We start from the raw sequence: 7,912 nt of genomic DNA, 5'->3' as shown, positions 1-7,912 counted from the left end.
GTCGACCTCTCAGGGAAGAGAGGTCTGGACGAATAGGAGATGGCCTAGTTGTTTGGCAAACTGCATGTCATGGACGACCCCTCTGGACGAATAGGAGATGAACACTTTTTCGCTATCCCATCAGTTGCCCCCTTGTCCAGGGTGTCGTCCAGGGATATTATTGGGATTTTATCCCTTCTGGACAGCCACGTGTCATGGTTTAACTCGTGGAGGAACTAAATCGATTACGTTTTTCCACGCGATTACCACGTGTCGTTCTCTCAGTGGACAGTGTCGCTTCGCTGACCCTACTCCTGGGCCCTATAAATAGGTACATTCTCTTTCTTGCCCTCTCACCTTTCTCAAAAACTTCCTTCAGCTATCTCGTCCGTGACTCTCGTCTAGCACTCGTCTTAGTTCTCAGGTACTTCCTCTTCCTTTAGGTTTTCGTTTTGATCTTTATTTTAGTTATGTCTTCGTCTAGTAGCATGGAGAGAGAGGTAGACGAATATCAGGACGTCTCGTCTGGAAGTTACGAGAGTGGTGAGGGTAGCACTAGCTTTAGTAGTAGTTCCTCGGACGAGCAGTATTCGTCCGGGGTCCCTGGCGTTTCCCTAGAAGAATTTCAGGACATAAGGGTCGTCCATAAGGGTGAGTCCCATGGACGACCAAAGAACAGCATGACAAAGGGTCGTCCATAAGCATTGCACATGGACGACCACGCGATACTTAGCAGGTTTTGAAGTGGTTCATCAACCGGTGCTTATCCCGTCAATTTCTCCCAAGTATGTAACTTCTAGCAGCGGTTATGACCGTTAAAGAAGTTTCATCCGGATTCCACAAATCTGGGGGAAGTTGTTGAACCAAATAACCGCCCTAAAGTACCCTATATAAGGACCGGTCCGGATTATGTAAAGGTATGATATTCTGAGATCCTTACATTACAGTTAGATTTCCATGAGGGAAGGCACTAACTTCACCATCGGAGGATATTGGACCGGTCCACCCCGGTCATTCCTTTGATTCTTTTCTTCTTTTTCAGGCCTTTGCGAACGTTGTAGCCCATCGGAGCCGAAGTATTCAACCAAACTGATTTTATCCACTATCACACTTGATCCATTGGGACCAAATTCAAACATTCAAGTGATTCTGCCAAAGTTGGACAGTTTATAACGTGTAATTGATTCTTTTACCCAATTTTGTAGTCTAACTTGCAAATGATTCTAATTGTAAAGTTTGACAATTTCTAACTTGCTTTGGATCCAACAATTTTATGTATGATGCAATATGTTTTATATTTTGGAGTTGATCTCATTTTAAATAGCTTTCCCATGCATCGTGTAGGTTAGCTACTAGTATAATATAAAAGCGAAATATTTTACTTTTTATTAACCACTTCTTATTGTGCCACATGGAATGTTTTAATAGATGACACGTGCCTTAATTGAGTGGGACCTAGCTACTTTTGTAAATGGAGTTTACTACACATGTTCAGGCCTACTCTTAAAGCAACTAGGCTTATAATTACTGCTCTACCTACGTAATCATATTTATGAACTAACCACTCACATATAAGTTAATAACCACACTATCTTCCTCTTTCAAACCCCAGTCTTACACTTACATAGATACATCTTCTTCCAAACCTTGTATTTTCTTGCCTTAAACATTGCTGTGTTCTTTACATTGACTTGAACCAACCACTCATATATAACCATCCTTTCTTCTCTTTCAACACCAAGCTTACACTTACATAGATACATCTTTTTTCCAAACCCTGTGTTTTCTTCCCCCCAACATCACAATGAGTTCTTTACATTGAATAAACATGGAAAGAGAAAAAAAATTATTTAAAAAAAAATTGAGTAAATTCTGATATTTTTGTTGAAATTCTTACACATCTTCCTCCCAAAGAAATTTGCAACATAAGAAGTAATTCCAAAAGTCTAGAATCCTTTACAAAAGGCTAGAATTTGCTGGAAAACATTTCTTTAGTTGCAAGGCGATGTTCAACAATCGTACTAGGTTCTACCAAAGTTGTCCATTAATGTTCCACCAATGAAACCATGGCATCACTATGACTTTAACCAACCCGTAACCTTCCATCCCATCAGAGGGGGATACTTTTGTGAGCTAATGTTTATTTCTATTCAAATATGTGCTGGTAGGCTACCATCGTTAAGCTATCTAAGGAACAATAACTTTGACCTGGTAGAGATAATTGATTGTTGTAATGGTTTATTGCTTTTGTATCGTTACAATTCAGTAACATTTGTCAAATCCTATATAATATGTAATCATTTGACCAAAGAACATGTTTTCCTTCCAAGCCAAGTGAAATGTTTGACGTTTTGTTGACCATTCGTTATTCTGACACATGAACTGCTTTAATAGATGACATGTGCCTTAATTGAGTGGGACCTAGTTAATTTTGTAAGTGGAGTTTCTTACACATGTGTTCAGGGCTACTCTCCAAGCAACTAGGCTCATAATTACTACTTTGCCTATGTAATCATGTTTATGAACCAACCACTCACATATAAGGCAATAACCACTCCGTCTTCCTCTTTCAAACCTCAATCTTACATGTACACTAAATCTTCTTCCAAACCCTATGTTTTCTTCCCCTAAACATTACTGTGTGTTCTTTACATTACTTGAACCAACCATTCACATATAACTACTCTTTTTTCATCTTTCAAACCCTAGGCTTACACTTACACATATACATCTTCCAAACCCTGTTTTTTCTTCCCTCTAACATTGTTGTGTGTTATTTACATTGACTTGAACCAACCACTCACATATAACAACTCTTTCTCCATCTTTTAAACCCCAGGCTTACACCTACATAGATACATCTTTTTCCAAACATTGTGTTTTCTTCCCTAAAATATTATTACGTGTTCTTGTAGACACTGCATTTTGTACCTCTTATGACTCAGGCCCTCATTCTCCAATGATGATTGAAAGTTCAATATGTGTGTAAAACACCTTTGAACATTTAGACCCCAAATTACAAAAAATCAATTCAAGCTTATTATCAAACAATTAATGTACGGAACATGAACATAAGCCAAACACAGAATTGATAAACAATCTAAGTCAATTATAATCACATCTACAATAGAAAATAAAAGGCAAAGATAAAGGAAGAGTGATGCAAACACAAGGACAACATGCGATGTGTTATCGAAAAGGAAACCGAAGCCCTTGGCATAAAACCTCTCCGTCGCAGTGTACCTAAGCCCTCCAAGCTTCTTGCTCTAACGAGGTTACGCCGAACCTATTTCTTTTTTAGCTTACCGGATTTCGCTACTAAACCATAGCATCAACCACAAGTCATTGGTTCCTTCCAAACTGCTTCTCTTAGCACCAAATGTACCTTCTCACAGACGTGGGTGTGATAAAAAAAGGATTTAGTCAATAGCCTTTGAAGGATGTATCAATGGAGAGGAAGATAGTAGAATTTGTAGAGTCTCTTAGTGAAGATTGGGGATGAGGCAATCTTGTTTTTCTCTAGGGTTTCTCTCACAAAATTCTCTCTGGAAGCTCTCTTGATTTCGTGGGTATAAGGTTCTATATATAGTGGTGTGTGTTTGGAATACGAAGAGTCAGTTTTTGCCAAACAGGGTAAGTTGGCGTCTTGACCTTGCGGCTTGTCCAAGTCACGAGTTCAAGTCGTGAGGTAACGGCCTGGCCAGCTTGGGACTTTTGTCCTATAGTACGACAGCTGGCGTGACCCTTCACCTTTCCACATGCTTCTCACGTGTACAGCATTTGGTGGCTTGCAAGCCGCGAGTCAGTCGCGAGTCCTAGCCATGAGTCTCTGCTTTTTTGCATAAGGATGAGCAATTCTTCATACTCTCTTCACACACTACCCTTACAAGAATCCTACCTAAATACAGGGTTACTAAGTGCTAAATTACAAGTAAATTGGCACGGAATAAAACCAACAAGATGGTTGATAAATTTCAACCTTACAATCTCCCCCTTTGACTATTCCATGACAAAACCCTAAAACAAACTCTAGACTTAACGCGTGAGTTGGGAATAGTTGGAAAACTCACTCACACCAAACACTAGAATCTGTGAAGCATTTGAACCATAAGAACAAGAACTCCTAAAACACAACAACATAGTAAGTTCATTGTATGCAGAAAACTTGTAAAGCATATGGAGCAAGCACAATGCGATCAAGCACAATGGAATAAAGCAATAAACCATGGCGAGACCAAAACAAGCAATCACTATAAACAAGTGACCACAGTGTTCATTCACACTTGGAATGAACATTTGGACATTTAAGTTGACAAGCACAAGGCATATCACTTGAATGACCAACACTTAACCAATGCACAGTACAATGCACAGTACAAGAAGTATGTGCATCTAGGAAAAATCCTACAAGGGCACAAGAGTGACAATACTTAGAAGGAAATGCATAACACTTAGTTATAAGTACTGGTTTAGCAAAGCACACAGGTTGCATAAAGCATGGTACAAACCATAAAGGCCTACAAGTGCATAGAAACAGCCCTAAAAGCTTACAAAAGCAACAAGGGTACAAGGCAAAAACATAAACCTTAAAAACCTATAAAGGTACCAGGTACAAACCATAAATACATAAAGTAAATGAAAAGTACTGAATAATATAACATGAACACAGAAATATGATAAACAAAAGCTACTAAAGCGATAAACAAAAGCCTATTAGCTGAAAACTCCCCCTTTCGTTGAACTCCCCCACTCCCCCTACCAACATTATCTCCCTCTTTTTGTCAAGGAATAGCTAGTTCTCATCATCTTCTAGCTTTCTTTGAATTTGATCCAATTGAGCTTGGATAGAGGTGAACTTCATATCTCATCGAATGTTGAGGTGGTGCAAGATGGATGAAAGTCTGGACATCTTTGAACTCAGCTCATGGACACATGCTACAATAGAGTCTAGCTTCTCATCGATGGGGAATGAGTTAGAGCACGAACCACTGTAGGATGTTGAAGATTCTGTCTTGGTTCCCTTCTTACTATAACCAATGCTGGCGTTGAATGTGCGCATGTTGATTGGACTTGGTTTTGTGCAGGGAAATTCACTTTCAAAAGGATGGATTCCTTTAAGCTTCAAATTCCTTGAAATGAGATAGCAGAAAAGTATGCATATCCTTGACTCAGTGCGTAGAACAGTTTTGCGAAGAACATGAAAGATATGAGCACAAATGTCTATCTTTACATTAGAGATCAGATCATGAAGGAATAGTGTGCCCGAGGTTCATATATCATGTGTTGGATAGGGGGTATAGGTTGTGAAACATGACGATCATAAGCACCTTCAATTTTGGAGGAAGAGATGAAAACATTCCACATAAACTTGAAAACATTTCTTTGAACCTTTTCATTTGGCTCCATATACATCATATCATTTGATCATTTTGAATCAACATATCTCATTGTGAGATAGATGCCTGAAATTTTTAATATTTCAAATTGATGAGATAGCCTTTGGCTTTTTGGGCATCAAATATTTTATTTTGGTCGCTTTCTCTTTTTCCTAGTCAAATACTAGTATGTGCGATAAGCTTTTGCAGCTCAATATCTCTTTTCATTTGGAGATGTACATTTGGTTAGCTCTTTAATTAAAAGTAATAAAAATAAAAGTGAGAAGATATATAGGCACAAGTCTATGCATTTTGGAGATGTACATTTGGTTAGCTCTTTAATTAAAAGTAATAAAAATAAAAGTGAGAAGATATATAGGCACAAGTCTATGCATGTCTCAAGATCAACAAAACCATTCACTAATCTGATAGGTCACAAACTGAATTGACCCCTTGTGATAGAAATTAATTAATTAATTAGTCAAGTTATTAATTAATCAATTTATCATGGAAACGCGTGGTTAGACAAACAAATCACCAAATAACTAAATATGCAGCGGAAATTAAATGACACGGTAATTTGTTTACGAATGGGGAAAAATCTCACGACAAAAACCCCACCGGGTGATTTTCAGGTCACCACTCTCGAAACTCCACTATTATCATAACAAACGATTATAAGTAAAGAAATCCCAAGTACCTTACCAACTTACAGTTTAATCCTTACCTCAATACCCAATTAGACTTGTTCGGTAGTGACAGTTCCACCTTTGATGCACGGCTCCCAAGTATGTGACTAACCAATTGTACGGATCTCAGTATGCGACTTTAAACACCAACTTGAAGGAGAGGTTGGCTGCAAAGTTCTTCAGTTCATCCTACACGATGAAGATCAAGAAGATGCTTGGTCACAAAACCCTTTGGTGCAAATACACAGCAACTTCTTCAGAAGAGATGAACTAGGGCAAAAACTTTGTCTCCGGTCACAATTTGCTTGAATAGAGTTTGCTCAATACTTGTGCAACTTGTGAACCCTTTGACGGCCCTAAAAAGAATCCTTTTATATGTTTAGGGTTGGAGAAAAGAAAGCCCAAAACCATATTCACGAATCTCAAGAAATTAAATCAGAAAATCTGATTTTATAAATCTCGAAAGATAAAAATGTGTCGAGAAGCTATCGAGCAGGTGTCAAGCTTTAATGAATTTGCACAATCAGCTTGTTTTTCTTGGACAGACTTGATGACTTCAACACTTGATCTTGAAACCTTGTTTCTTGAAGTATTAAAAACACCTAGACCTACCCAATTACAAATAGAGTGTGTTTTGTCAAAGGATTAGCCAATTTACATAAATGAATGACATATGTTCTTAACAAGTGAAATACATATGTCCTAACAATCTCCCCCTTTGGCAATCCGTTATAAAACCACAACAAACAAATGAACATATGAGAGAAGTCATAAATCACTCAACTCATATTCACTTGTTGAATACAATAAAATCTATCCTATCACAAACCCTTGAAAAACTTTGTAAGAAAAGAGTTTATGGCAAGTAGACTTTGACAACTTGTATTTCTGAAACACTTTAAACAAAACTCATCAAGGCATCTTTGTGTAAAGCAGAAATAATAGATTGCATACAAATATAAGACACATGTGCATAAAGAAAGAAAAGAAACAACACATGTAAAGATAGGTGAAAGAAACACACATCCAATATATAAAGAATATACGTACAATGTATGTAAAAACTGGTCATAAGACCTCATATACATGAACAATGTATCTAAAAAGTAGAAAAGAAAAAGATACATCAAAGCCTCACTACATCCCTCAAATAGCAACACTCCCTTTAACAAAAATATCCTATACTAACTCTTCCCCTAAGATGACTACTCTCATATCCAAAACTACTTCCCCTTTTTATCACGAGTGACAAAGGGTAAGAGTATCAAGTAGACATCTCATCAATAGAGTTAGCATTTCCATCATCATCCGAAGCGTCATCATCATCACCATCATCATCGTCATCATCATCCTCAGAGTCAGAAGCCATTGGAGGAGGTGATGAAGGAGTAGCCTCAGAAGCAAACTCATCCATGGTCGCCCGTCGTCGTGCAATATGACCAACACAAACATTCACCTGATACAACTCACTAGAGAGCGTATCAAGGCGAGCATCCATGCGCTGCAGCTACGCCATGATGTCTCCAAGAGATACATTGCCCATAGAGGAAGAAGGAGCAGATGTAGATGGAGCGGTGCGAGATGGAGTGGAACGGGATGAATGAGTGGAATTCGGCTGTCGCGACCTAAATTGCGCTGCAGTACGTTATACGATAGCGGCGTCTATGGCACAAATGTGAGTGAAGTGGTCGGACACAGGAAAAAGGACAGAAAAATGGCGTAAGATCCTTATGATAGTAGAAGGAAAGATGAGCTTATCACGAGACGCCGAATCTAAATGAACATCTATGATAGAAAGAATGAAATGAGAAGGAAAATCTATAGTAAGATATTCAAGAAGAGATAACAAAAATCAAGCACGAGGCTCTA

Source organism: Quercus suber, unplaced genomic scaffold (genome assembly GCF_002906115.3).
Source record: "Quercus suber isolate HL8 unplaced genomic scaffold, Cork oak 2.0 scaffold_1048, whole genome shotgun sequence".
Classification (NCBI taxonomy): domain Eukaryota; kingdom Viridiplantae; phylum Streptophyta; class Magnoliopsida; order Fagales; family Fagaceae; genus Quercus; species Quercus suber.
This window is presented reverse-complemented; position numbering follows the sequence as displayed.